Genomic DNA, 15052 nt, shown 5'->3' with positions numbered 1-15052 from the left:
ACCCTCCCCATAATTAACAAATATACAATGCAACAACCACTGCCCCACCCGCATAAGGGCTAGAGTCCCGTATATATGGGACTACCAGTCCCCCACCCATAGTGGTGGGATGACAAGAGATTCCATACGGCTCGCGAAAAAGTGTTGTTAAGAAAGTACCTAGTGCTTACAACACGATAATTGTATCAGAGAGAGTTTGTGGCCAGCAGCTAAAAAGTACACGCCTGGGTAACACGCATGCGAAATCGAATTATATTATATAATGCACTAATGATTGTGATGCAGTAGTAACTATGCAGAAATTATTCGAGCATCAATTAAACATTTTGAAATTAATTTTATCCCTGTTTTCATTGTCATATGGCCCGCAAACCGAAGAGTTTGAACATCCATGTCGGGGCCCAAATCAGACAGGGGGGGGGGGTCTCCGTGCCCTGGATCAAAGACGTTTTGTTAATCAGTAAACGCATGTTTAAATGTTGGAGCTCCTGGGCAGGGCCGTAACCCGGAAGGGAACGGGTGGGTCTGGTGATCCGGATCCTGGGCTAAATTTTCGACATTACAAGGGGACGCCAAAATACTTGCTTGCTCCGACTGACCAAGTATCTATTTGCGGTCCTGTCCCAGAGCAAATGCTTCACTTCCTCCATGCGGAAATCAGGCCCTGTTCTATGTTCTACAAGTAATGTGGGCAACTGATGCTTGGTCAGCCAAGCAAGTACATATTCTGGCGTTCCCTTGTAATCAGGGTCGCAACTAAAGGGGGGGGGGGGGGCAGGTGGGTCTCATGCCCAGGGCATGCCCCTCACAAGGGGTGGGCTGGCAAGGCTCCAGCCCTGGGGCCCCGGGACGATTTCCCGGGCGATTATTTTTTGTTTTTCACGCTATAAATCATAAAAGGGCTCGTGAAAGTCTGGTCAGGGGGTCCGCAAAAGATTCCAGCCTAGGGGCCCCACTCCAGGATGTTGGGGCCATGGCCCGGGGTGCTGGACCAGAGGGGGCGCAAATTTTATTCCTAAACCTCTCCAACATTACAAGGGGGTGCTAAAATGCGCACTTGCCCCGGGTGACCAAGCATCTAGTTGCGGCCCTGCTTGTAATGTTGATTGAAGGAGAGATGAAAGGGTGAAATTTGCCTCCCCCCCACAGACCAAACCAACCTGCTCTCCCCTAGTTGCGGCTCTGAAAGTAAGGCCGAGTAATAAGAAAAAGATGAAACATAACTTATTCCAATTAATACATTCCCACTGAACGTTAAATATCAAAAATCCATCATTTATGGGGAAACTGTTTTTCCCCATTCTGATAATTCCCTTTCCGTTTCCCTTTTTGATTTTACAAACGTGCATACCTCCCATTGATTTAACATTGCATACATGGGTCGAAAAAAAAATCTGGCAAAAATAAAAACTTTCCAAAAAAATAAAAAAAAATACATTTTGATAATCAGCGGTATTTGTGGCATCTACTCTGAAAAAATGATAGCGTTTTGTGAATTAGAACTATGCAAAAAAAATTATCAAAAAACAGACCTATCTCAAGCCAAAGCTCACAATTGGTGACGCTGCAACCAGATGGCGACTTATCCAAGGATGACGTCACTCGTTATTCTTTCCTAAATTCATCTTCACATCAGAAAGCTGTCTGAAACCTTCGTATTATATGGATAGCGGGGAGGGATAAGTCGCCACAGCAATTGTGAGCTTGTCCTCAGGTTTGACCGTCTCTGTACGGTCCCGCTCAGTGCACACGAGCTCTAAAGCCGGGTGTTCCTAGGAGCAGGTTTCCTGTGTCGCGCGCAACGTGACTCGCCCAGCGCGACACGCCGTCCACTCACCAGTAAGAAAAGCAGCATGACTGTTTTCCTACAGAGCGCAATACGCCGCCCGACAGCGCTTTACGTTGGACGTGATTGGCCTACTGCTTCTGGGGGAGTCAAATGCGTCGTGCGCCGCGGTTTTGCCGATTTTCTCTTCACTCTTGTGTATTTTCTTTCCCTTCAAACCGGAGCATGCAGACGACAGAGTAGCTGATGCCAAGGCCATATATTATAATATAGCCGCCGTGATCTGATGCGCCACGCTAGGAAAACACAAACGCGTAGCGTAATTATGTAACACGTTTCTGCCGGCACGAAATGGTCTAATTCGGTTCACGCGGCGCAAGAAACCTATTCCTAGGAAAACCCGGCTTAATTCAAGATCTCGATTCGTTTCCTTTGTAGTCTAGCGGTGTACGGCACGCTCACCAGGAAAGTGACGGGACGTGATTTCGATTCCCCGCAAGGGCAGTTGAATTTTCTTTCCTAAATTCATCTTCGCATCAGCCAGCTGTCAGAAACCTTTGTAAGGATAGCGGAGAGTGATGTCATCCTTGGATGTATTATTCATGAGCAGGGTAAAGGTGCGTGTGTGTGTTATGTAGATGTTCGTGGACGCGCGCGATTATAGTCTTGAAATATTTTTTCTCGATAAGAATAACAAAAATATAATATGGGGAAGATGTTATTTAGGCACAAGCCAAATATTCGCAGTTTGTGTTTCCTTTCTTTTCTTGCTATTCCAACGAAGATAAGGATTCAAGTATTCCCCATTCACACTCGTGTTATCTAATAAAATGACAACAATGGTAAAAGAATAAGGCAAACAAACGCAAACGCTTGAAATGGGATAGGCGTAGGTGTGAGCATCTACTATTCCGTTTACGTTATAATCCAGAGGAACCGAATATAGAAATCATAGGAAGTGAAAAGATGTTATTTTTAGGGACATTTTGCACTCTTTGGATCACCCACGTTTTCCACAAGAAGATAAACAGAAATATAGTGCTCGAGAGAGAGAGAGAGAGATGTGTTTAGGCAATCGTATTTCGGTTGTATTGAGTGTAAAAGTACCCGAGATGTTTCATAAACAGGTGTTACACATTTATGAACTTATTTTTAGCACAGTGAGGGTTAAGTATAGCGAGCTTTTTATGTAAACGTATGGTTATGAGGTAAAATGTGTAACATTTGCTTTCAGAGAAATCTTCGGAAGATTTCACTTAAGCTGCATACCTGAGAAATAAGTTTGGAATATTGGTAAGTGTGTGTGAAATGGAGGCTCGTCATGGTTTGTTTTTTAATTAAGATCATTTTTTAAATCGGTCGTCGACTACAGTATTCCATGTCAGATGTCGTATTTCGTGATTTTTTTTTAAAATGCTTACAGAACTGTGGTGGTGGTCGAGCGGTTATCGTGACGGACTCGCGATGCGAGGATCCCGGTTCGAACCCCACAGTTGTGGTCGGCTGAAGTTGGTTTTCTGTGGTTCCCAACTTCAAGGCGCAAATGCGAGCCGATCTCCCCGTTAAAAAGTCTCGCCACAGAGAGCAACAGTCCTACAACGATAAATCATTCAATCGTAACACTTCAATCATAGTTAGAAAAACTGGTGGCAGATGGCAGCACTACACATAACAAGCATTACAGAGAAACAAAAAAAAATACACGTCAGGTTTCACTACACGTACACGCACATTCCCGCTTGTACCGATTCGTTGGGGGGCCGGGGTGCATGTGTGGTGTAGCAGTAGTAGGTAGGGCCTCCAAAAAATGGCTCGGGGATCCATGATGTTCTTAAGTCAGCCACCTCGTTGGGCAATTTGCCTGTTGTGGCGTTGTATTTGTATTTGAAATATCAGTATTTTTCAAAGAAATTTTTAGATGATAGTAATTTCTCATTCAGTTTTTCGGATAGCAAGTACGTTATCAATAATGTGTGTGTTTGTGCGCTTCTGATAATTGTATACTGTATTTGTCGAACAATACTTCAGATAACAGTATTTTCTTTAATATTTCAGATAACAGTATTTTCTTTAATATTTTAGATAACAGTATTTTCTTTAATATTTTAGATAACACAGTATTTTCAACCACATTTCAGGAAACAGTTCTGTATTTGTGTTATATAGTTTATTTAGATTATTTAACTCTTAGTGCATTAATTTTACCGTTACCTAATTTAAATAGAGGAATGCCGTGATAAGAGGGGGTGAATAACCACCCAGGTTCTTTTATAGTTTCTGAGATTATATTCTTACCAAAAATAAAAAGGAAAAGCCATCTCAACAAATGACAGGATACAGTGAATCAAGCAAGACAACATTTCAATAATTAAGAATTTAATTCTAAAAAAATGAACCGTTGGTTCTAGGGGCCCCTTTTGGAACGAATAATATGAATATTGCAGAGATATTAATAATATGAATATTGCAGAGATATTAATAGCTGTACATGGACATTATCGTCAGATGACGGAGACAACAAAAAGTGGGGGGGGGGGTATCCGAAAGATAGGTAAATTTTGAGTACTTTACCGAGCTGTCCCACGGAGGATGAAGACCTCAGCTCATTCTCGGGTGGAATGCAAATTGTCTCAGGAAGACGGAAGGCAGGTGTCACTCACTGGAGCGATACGGACGTGATGGTCGCTGACAGGTCACTCATAGATGAAGAGTCGAATTTTCCGTCTTCATTGGTGACACCTGGAAACTAGAGCTCGGCACTGATTGTTGGTCCATGCTGATGTCCCGGTGGCTGGCTGATACCGTTCGTCGGGATGTGTCGCTCTTTTCAGTCGTTTATTGGTAAAGTCTGGAACTGGAGCTCGGCATCTTGGCAGGTAGTAAGGCCACGGCCCTGATCCATGGCGATACCGGCTTTCGCAACTTCCTCCCGGATGGTTGAGGGAGGGGAGTTTTTCTTTAGTCGTGGGCAGGAGGATTGTTCGGACTTACGGGGGAGTAGGTGGCGAGAGGGCCACGCAGCTTCAGGAGAGCACGTCCTACCTCAACATCTCTCAGTCCCCAAAAAAAAAACAAGGAAGCCTCGTCTTCTTCAACTCTTCTCTGGACCTTCAACTTTCCGGCCTTCCGATTGGAGGCGGAGGGGTCACCAGATAGCCACGTCATGTCCTCTCGATGAAAGCGCGCGAAAATGGTGACTCACCCCTGGGGGGGGGGAGAAGAGGAGGAGGGACCAGGGAAGGGAGAGCCAGTAAAGTTTCATGTCGAAACACGATCATGATAGAAATCTGGAATTTTGATTTCTTGATTTTATTTGCCGCTCATGAGCATGGGGGAACAGAGAAAATGTCCACAAATGAGGGATTTAACAATTTTGAAATATATAAAAAATAATACAATTTTCAGCCTCGCTGAAACACATAATAATTAATAAGAGTAATTAGTGACTGTGTAGTGTTTGTTTTTACGTGTGGGCCACATATGAACAGGGAGTATTTACGTGTGTGTGTGTGAGTATGAAGAATGAGTATAATAAATAATCAACACAGAAATAATAACACTACACCTTCCATTTTTCCCATTCTCCATAACAATTTGTTAACCCTTTATAGGTCTCTGGTATAACAATTTCCCACCACTAAAAATTAAGTTAATTATTAAAATTTATTCTTTTCTCTTGTGCACTTATATGATGTTTGGAATGTTTTGGCGGCGGAATGTGTGTGTGTGTGAAGGGGTGCCAACGGTCACTTGGCGAAACGCTCACAACATATAGTACATATCACAGCACCAAAAAAATAAAATCTCAGTCAAGAATTCAAGAACATTCCCAAACACACCACATGGAGGAAAATATGCTGGCACTGATGCCCTAATGTCCGATTCATTCATTTCAGTGGGCCTTAAATCTTACACAGAGGGTCAGTTGCACCCATTCTGGTGGGCCTTAAACGAGAAATCAGAGGGCATTCCTGCGAGCCATCGAGTCTGTCCAAAGGGATTCAGGCACCAGGGAAAGCATGTTCTGGCGGATTTCAGCATTGTACAGGAGAGATGTGTATCAAATATGGACCATTTTCAAAATTTTTGAAATTTCACGAATTTGCACAGTGCGATCATAACGACTTGCATCAAATGATGCAAAAACAAATATAATAATAAAAAGTAAAAATAACAGTGAAGTTTGCAAATCAATATAAGCAGTAGTAGCAAGATAGATTACATCAAAAGCATGCAATGACAAAATATACTATGCCTGAAAGAAAAAGAAATTATATATTATTAAATGGTTGGACACAATTTCACAGCAGATGAAAAATAGCAAGTAGGAAACAAAAATAACATGATTACAAATGACAGAATGTGCTTGTGCAATCAAAATATGGCAGTGACAAGGAAAAAGTGCAGCAATCGGTGACAGCTGAGGAAAGTAGAACACATCAAAGTCTGACACCGAATGAAGATAACAGTGCCATGGCCGCCAAATTGGAGGTGAATACGAGCTGTCAGTGTCTTGATCGGAGACTTCAGTTGAAGAAGGCGGATTAGAAATAAAGTTACAAGTCTTGAATTAGTTTCCAGAAAGGAAACTAAGGTGATCGAGATTTCCTCCGCACATGGACGGCGGCAGCAATCAACTAACAGTTCGTGAATGACAAAAGCCACCATCTTGATTGCTGCCGCCGTCCATACACGCAGTCCATTGTTTCTTCTTTGATGACTGGGACGCTGGACAATTCCCACGGAAAATCGAGATTTCCCGGAATCCTATTACTCTACAGAAAATCTCTAGCTAGTTTCCAGGGAAACTAAGCTAGAGATTTTCAAGACGCAATCAAGAGCAATCAAGACGGTGGCTTTTGTCATTCACGAACTGTTAGTTGATTGCTGCCGCCGTCCATGTGCGGAGGCATTCAACACACATATATGCTAAAAGAAAGAAATATTTTATCTGATTCTAAAGCTTAGAGGTAGAGCAGTCGTGTGGCAACCGAAAAACCGGGGTTCGAGTCCCCGTGGACGCAGAGATGAATTTTCTTCCTAAAATCATTCAAGCATCGAGCATTCTGGGTGCTTCAGGGAGCCCCGGGTTGAAGATGCCTGCTGTATGTAAACCATTTTTCTGTTCGATGCTTATTTACAAAGTTTTCAAAAAGTGACTACACAACCTTTTAATTCAAGAAAAACAGAAAAAAAAAAAATTAGCAAAAAAATGCGTTTTTCGCTGCATTTTAAGTAGAAAACTAACGAATTTTAAATCGCACTGCATTTTCACGTTAGTTGCAAATTTTGCCGGCAGAATGCATTGTAGTCTAAAAAAAATAGACTGCATTATACAGTAAGTGTCCGGTATAATGAGTACGGATTACAACGGTGGACTATACATATTTATAGATCAGTGTGTATTATATAGCTCAGTGATTCTCAATTTTTTGTCACCCACGGTTCCCTCGCTCTAGTCATCGGTTATCTGCTGCTCTCAGGAAAAGTTTAGTATAGATATTGCGAATTCAGAAAAAGTAACCACTTCAAAGCACGAACAGGTGCAAACATCAATATCTCCATTCGTCGCGACGCACCTGGCAAAGGTTGGTGACGCCCCAATGAGCGGCGACGCACACTTTGAGAAACACTGATCTAGTTTCTACGAATGATAGTCAAAAGAGCTGATGCTACAAGAGTTGAAGATACGAAAAAAAGCTATAAAAATTGATGAAATTTTGCTGTAACACCAACTAAATTTTCTAAAACCCTCATTTACATCGTCGTACAAGAGTTTATTTACAGAAAATTCACCGACAACGATTCACCACCACGGTCAACGATTCACCATTACAGCATGTGAGTGAGTAAGAGAGTGACTGAGCAACTGAAAAAATATGCGAGCGAGTGAGCGATAGAATGAGTGATCGAGTGAGTATAACTGCTGGATGGCCGAGTGAGTAACTGTACGAATGGCCGAGTGAGTGATCATATGAATGACCGAGTGAGTGAGCGACTGAGTGAGTTACCATATAAGTTATCGTTGCAGTGACCGAGTGAGTAATCGTATTAATGATCGAGTGAGTTACCAACTGAGTGCAAGGTTGAATGAGCGACTGAGTGGGTAAGTGAGGGATCGTGTGACCGAGTAAGTAAGCGATTGAGTGAGTCAGTGGCCATATAAATGACCAAGGGAGTGTGTGAATTACAGTATGGCCGTATGGGTGACTAACTCACATGCTCATTCACTTGCTCGTTTGTTAATTCACACTCTCACTACATCACTTTGTCTTTAAATGAATTGTTTAATGGTGATATATGTTTATATATACGCAGGTAAATAGCACACACCGCATTTTACTGGCGAACTGTTGATCCTAGATGCACTCTCTCAATTAAAAAAAGTATCCAAATAACGTGCACATGATCACTCACTCGGCCATTCGTACGGTTGCCCACTAGGTCATTAACGCAGATACTCACTCACTCCATCACTCATTCTGTTACTCACTCGCTCACATTCATTCACGTGCTCAATCACTCGCTTACTCACTCACTGGTGTGATGGACTCTCGTGAAGTTTCCCGTCAGTAAATTTTCCTGTCGGAGAATTCCGTGGTGGCGAATTGTTGTCGGTGAATTTTCAGTAAATCAATTATCGTAGGGTGATGTACATCCGGGTTTTCTGGCGAATTTAGTTGGTGTTGTAGCAAAAGTTCATCAGTTTTTACAGCTATTAACGAATCTATATATATTTTTTTGTGTCCAACAACTTTTATAACATCAGCTTTTTTGACTACCAGTAGTAGAAACTAGATTAGCGTTTCTCAAAGTGTGTGTCACGGCTCATGGAGGCGTCGCTAACCTTCGTCCGGAGCGTCGCGACGAGTGGAGATATTGATGTTTGTGCCTGTCCGTGCTTTGATGTGCTTCTTTTCTGAATTCACAATATCTACTAAACTTCTCCTGAGAGCCGCAGATAATCGATGACTAGGACAAGGGAACCGCGCATGACAAAAAATTGAGAACCATTGATGAACTGTATAGGGTTCATAGCAAATGGGGGTGGGTATGACATTTTACTGGTGACTTGTTGATCCTAGAGGTATACTTCCAATTAGAAAAAAGTTACCAAATAACGTAAATAACGTTTAGTACAGTACTCAGATACGTCGTTCTTGTTGCAAGATGATGTGTATAGTTGTTTAAATTAAAATTTTACATTCCCTGTGCGATCAAATACTCAATCAGAAAGTTGTTGCCTTGTATCTCCTGATGATAACAAATAAATTGCAAGTTTCTAAGTGCAATATTCACTGAGATAATTAAATTCTAAAAACGGAGAAAAAAACAGAATAAATGTGAGTAAATCGGGAAGTTGAGGAACACCATATACAAAAGCCGATTACTGCGATACTTTGATTAACGAGAATGATTTGTTTCAGAATCACGTTCTTTAGCAGAAACGTGATATTTCTAACGTGAGGTTTCTATGGGAAATCGTTTGATTCGTTCCAGGGTCTGCCCGAACAAAGTTAAAAGATTCTAAGGATCTTAGATCCCACGAGAGATTCTAAAGATCTTGTTATTTCACGACCAATTTACCATAAGCCTGGGGTGCACAACCTCCGTACCGTGAGCCAAATGCGCCTGGCCAAAGGTATTTCGGTTGAAAAGTGTCAATGTACACAACGCGATATAATTATATCCCCAGACTGATCATATTATTTCCTACATAAAGATACGGGAAATCGATATCCATACGGGACATCGCCGATTATCGCTGAAAAATTATCAAACCGAGTGGGTATGAGAATTGACAAGTATAATGTGGCATGTGTAATTAGCAAGTGAAGGTGCAAATTACCGTATATACTCGTATATAAGCCTAGTTTTTTTGTGGAAAAATTCGTTCCTCAAGTGGGGGGCTTATACTCGGGTCAGTTTTTGATGACAAAATATCGACCCCCGCAATCAGTAGTCATTTTTGTAGGCGGAATTATTGGTATGAGATATGTTCATACCTCACAGAACCAATAATGTCAAAGCCGAGGCAAAGAAATCGAAAAAATCATTGGCGTTAATACCAGGTGGGCTAACGTCGATTGTACAGCCTTTAGATGCGAGCATGAACAAGCCTCTCAAAGACTATTTGAGGGATTTGTGGATCGAATGGATGAGTTCCGATGATAAAGAAACTACAAAATACTGGTGGCTTGAAGAAACCTGACATTGGCTTAGTGTGCCAATGGGTACATGCGGCGTGGAATTCTGTTTCCGCCGAAATCATCATCCGATCCTTCAAAAAGTGTTGCATCAGCAATGCGATGGACGGAACTGAAGATGATATCCTCTTTGAAAGTGACAATGGAGATGACTGCCCAGATGAGGATAAAAACGAAGATGCCACACCCCATATGATGATGATCTGATGGATTACGATTAGCTTGGAGACTCAGAAGAAACGGATTAAAATGTTTGAATCATTTTCTATTGTAAATTTACGTACAATATTCATTTTGCATGGAAACAAAAGAATTTTTTTCTCTAAAATGCACTGATTTTTTGGAGGTCTTCTTATACACGGGTTTTCAATTTATTGCGGTTTTGGTGGTCCGGAAGTGGGGGGTGGGGGGTTCGGCTCATACACGAGTATATACGGTATATCCAAAAACAATAAAAAGGCCTACCTCCCAAAAATCGGTGTGTGAGAGAGACAACACAATATATCACAACACAATTTGTAATTTAGGCGAGAATTCGCCGAATTTGAGAATTTTTCCCGACTGTATTTTTGAATCCCCCGTCTTCCCCACAAGTCTTTTAAAACATCAACGATTTATTACGTAATTTTTCTCATGAATAATTCTTTTAAATTAGGAGCTTGTATTTCATCTTCACTCACGATTTGTCAATTCATCTCATCCAGATGCCTTGATAAAAATGTCATGCGCAGACGCGAACGCAGCAAAAGGCCCGTCAACTTAAGTAGTATTAGCATACACATCTTCTATCAATTCTGACAATGTCTCATTTCTGGGGTCCCTGTAGGTCAAAAAACCAGATCCTTCATTACTTATCAAAGTCGAATCCACACACCAGCGCCGCTGCGCAGAATCCTGAATCCCAAAAAGAACCTGGCTAAAGCCGGGTTTTCCTAGGAGCAGGTTTTTTGTGCCGCACGCAACGTGATCCGCCCAGCTTGACACGCCGTCCACTCACCAATAAGAAAACCAGTATGGCTGTTTAGCTACAGAGCGCAATATGGCCCAGGATAGTGCTTTACGTCGGGCGTTATTGGCTGACTGCTTGTAGAGCAGTCAAATGCGTCGTGCGCCGAGCGTTCACCGATCTTCCCTTCATTTTTGTCGTGCTTTCTTTCTCTTCCCTTCAAACCGGAGCATGCAGACGATGGAGTAGCTCTCTCTGATGCCAGGGCCATATACTTTATATAGCCACCCTGAACTGATGCGCCACGGTAGGAAAACACAAACGCGTAGCGTTATTATGTAGCACGTTTCTGCCGACGCGAAATGATCCAGTTCGGTTCACGCGGTGCAAGAAGCCTATATCTAGGAAAACCCGGATTTTGCAAAATCTACCTTGAAAATCACCCGCATGTGCTAGCCGCACCCCAAAAACGGGTTTTGTGCTGAGGTCAAAAATGGCATCTATTATACAAATACAAAGCTACAACAGGCAAAATGCCCAACGAGGAGGCTGAGAAAAAGATGGCCATAATAAATATGGGTGTCATATATTTAAAAAATACAGCAACCCAATTAAAAATACCATTACAAACAATATATAATGATGAAATATTGCACAATGCCCATAAAGAATACTTATGGTTGTCTTAATGTTTGCCTACTTACTTTTCTATCATTATTGAAGAATTAATGCACAGCTATGCAGCACCTCAGAGATGGAAGGCTTCTGCACTGTTTGCCATAAACTTCATTCAGACCATGGGCGGAGATACGGGGAGGGGGGGAGTGGGGGGCATTGCCCCCCAGCGTCAAAGGTGGAGTCGACTGATCTAATGCATATATGTATATATGAGCTGACATCATCATCATCGTGCCCCCCCCCCAGACTTCCAAGTCAATCTCCGCCTATGATTCAGACTACCTAGCAAGTTTGCCAAATTTTGAAACACAGCATCCTATTTCGTTTCTTCTTACTTTGGCGTAGAATTGGCTCACAAATACCGCATAGTGATTGGATGTGGGACATCAACATCGCCAATTCTGAGCCCGATCATTTCTTTACCTCACAACGATGATACTGGCACGAGCAGGGAATGTTTTCCCTGAATATTCTGGGGGAAAATAGACTACTTACTGACGCCACAAGCAGACTGCAGAGGCCATCTATCTCTAGGAGGAGCTATGTCTCCTCTATACATGATATTTCCCTACAAAATGCACGGGTTGAAAATTGTTCTTGCTTGGCTTGTCAAGACACAGAAGACATATCTACCTCTTTGAGCCATTTTGCCGCTAATTATAGTAACTTCAAAAATAACTGACAAGTAAAAATCGAAACGTTTAGGAGTTGCTTAGAAGCATCAATGCCGAAATGAGCTGAAAATATGAGAAATGTCGTTATTTGAAAAATTTTTCAGAAACTCGCACGTTGTTTAAGAGAACAAGGGCCAGAGGTCTAATGCACACTAGGGTGGGTCGAAGGAAATGAAATTTTTATTTCCAAATTGTCCCACAGAGAAGAAATGTTACCCTTTTTAATAATAAGAAAATGAACATAATTTTTTTTTTAAAATCGGTTGATATCTTCCGATTGCGAATCGCACTTCAAGTTTATGGAAATTGATGAAACTGAACATTTTTCTTAAATTTTTTAATATTAATTAAAATTCTATGATCGACATGCGAAAGTTTGTTATGCTTATTTCATGGTTCAATGAATTAATAAATAAATTAAAACGACATGTATTCAAACAAACAAACAAACAAATATTTCAATGTTTATTGGCCGCGCAACGTGTCCGAAAAACAGGAATTGACCAAATTTTGTCGAGTTTCATCGTGCAGGCTCTTCGTCCGTTTTGTCAGAACAAAAGACCCAGAATTCATCACAAGTAGGTAGCTGCACGTCGAGTTCCACCCACAAATGAGGGAAAGAGTGGTAAGTGTTGGTGAGCAAAAGGGGAGAGAGTGAGTGATGTAGAGATAGAGTAAGTGACCTAGTGAGAGAGTGAGGGAACGAGCGAGTGTCATAGTGAGCTTACCCAGAGGAGTGAGCTAGCGAGAAAGCGCGTAACCTGGTGTGCGACAGAGCGAACGATGTGGTGAGTTAGTGATTGAATGAGTGACCTTGTTAGTGACTAAGCGAGTGAGAGTGAGCGAACTAATTTGTGAATGACTGAGTGAGTGAATTAGTGAGGAAGTGAGTGACCAGATGATTGAGTGTGTAGCAGAGTGAGTGAACGACTAAACTGCTGGCGGTGAATTTTCCGGACACTTCCAAATTCTGATGCCATCTATATCAGTGGCTCTCAACCTTTGGAAGCCCTCGGCAGGCTGATTTCTGTTTTGTAGGTGAAAGGCCCGATCATACACTCGACTAATGGAAAATAAATAAGGAAAAATGAAACATCGAATCAATCACGGCCTGTTTTGACTAATGACAGGGCTCGGCGGGTTGAGAGACACTGATCTATATGACTAACAGTATTTTTTCCCTTCATTCACCTTCAAGGTTGTGAAGTAATGTTCCGGAAATCCTATACATAGGCAATTTTCAAAGCGATGAATTTTCGATTCGGTGAATTGTTGCATGGCGGTTAGTTGCTGCCAGTGAATTTTCCGGACACGTCCATGTATTGACACCATCTATATCAGTGGCTCTCAACCTTTGGAAGAACGCGGCCCGGCGGATTTCATTCTTGTGAATGATAGGCCACCGAATCAATCACGGTCCACTTTGGCTGATGGCAGAGCGACCGGTGGCTGAGGAAACACTGATCAATATGACTTTCATTCACCTTCAAGGTTGTGAAGTCATTTCCCGAACGTCCTGTACATGGGTAATTTTCAAAGCGACGAATTATTTTCCATTCGGTGAATTGTTGGTCGGCGAATTTTCCCAGCGATGAATTGCATTGTCGGTGAATTGCTGGCAGTGAATTTTCCCGGACACGTCCAAATACATCGAATATTTGCTCATTCGAAAAACAAAATATTCTTAAAATCAAGCCCAGAAGGGGATGACGAATTCCCAAGAATGATCAAAAATATGGCTGCAATAAAAACTAGAAAAAAAGGTAAAGAAGAGATATGCAAGCGCTCATAAATTTTTAAATCCCTGGAGTGCAGTTCTCTCGGAATTTCTACTAAAAATTCGAAATCTGTGTTTGCTTCTCTTTTCTGGGAAGAAAGAAAAATATTGAAATTTATGGGAAGAGTGAAAAAAAAGGAGGAGAGAATCAAATACAACGAGTCACAGAACCGTATATCGATCTCAGCTGCACAATCGGGAATCATGAATAAATCATGATCGAGGAACAAAGAAAATACATAGTGTTCCTAATTATTTCCGTCTCCTTGATTAACTTCAAAAGGGGGAAAAAAAAGGTATTTTTAAGGGGGAAACGGGTTTCAGAGAGTATTTTCGTGAAATATTTCTTCAAAGATTTCTTCCATATTGAAGGAATATTTTTTTGGGTAACTATTTGGAGTCATAATCATAGGAGGGCATTATTTGTCTGTCGTGATTCCCAACGTGGATTGCGTGGCTCACGGGGTGGGGGGGGGGGAAGCCATATGATCTTAACCCTTTAAGTGGTTTTTTAAATTTTCTTGATCCGCATTATAACTGCTACATTGGAAATAAAGTCGTTTTAAGAACCGGACATGTGTTTCGGAGTACTAGTTTGACGAGATATTTCGGGATTGCCGCTGTAGGGGTTGAAGAAAGGCAATTTGTTTTTTTTAAATGGAACAATCATGATTTATGAAATTTGATGAAAAAGAAATTTCTCAGGATAAATGAAAAATTCATATTTAGTGGGAAGATAATTTGAGAATTAATGAAAATTAATATTTTATGAAGAAATAATTTCAGAATTAATGAAAATCCATAATAAAAATGGAAAAAAAAAATCTCAAATTGATAAAAATACGTATTTAATGAAAAATAATGAAATGTCATATTTAATGAGAAATAATTTAAATAGGAATGAGGAAGAAATTCATATTTAATGAAAAAGTGATCTCAGAATAAGTAAAATTTTCCAATAATGTAGGTTTCCCTATTATTATA

This window comes from Pholcus phalangioides, unplaced genomic scaffold, assembly GCF_987345545.1.
Source record: "Pholcus phalangioides strain wild (caught in Gottingen) unplaced genomic scaffold, Ppha-v1.0 ptg000010l_1, whole genome shotgun sequence".
NCBI lineage: Eukaryota > Metazoa > Arthropoda > Arachnida > Araneae > Pholcidae > Pholcus > Pholcus phalangioides.
Note: the sequence above shows the minus strand (reverse complement) of the source record.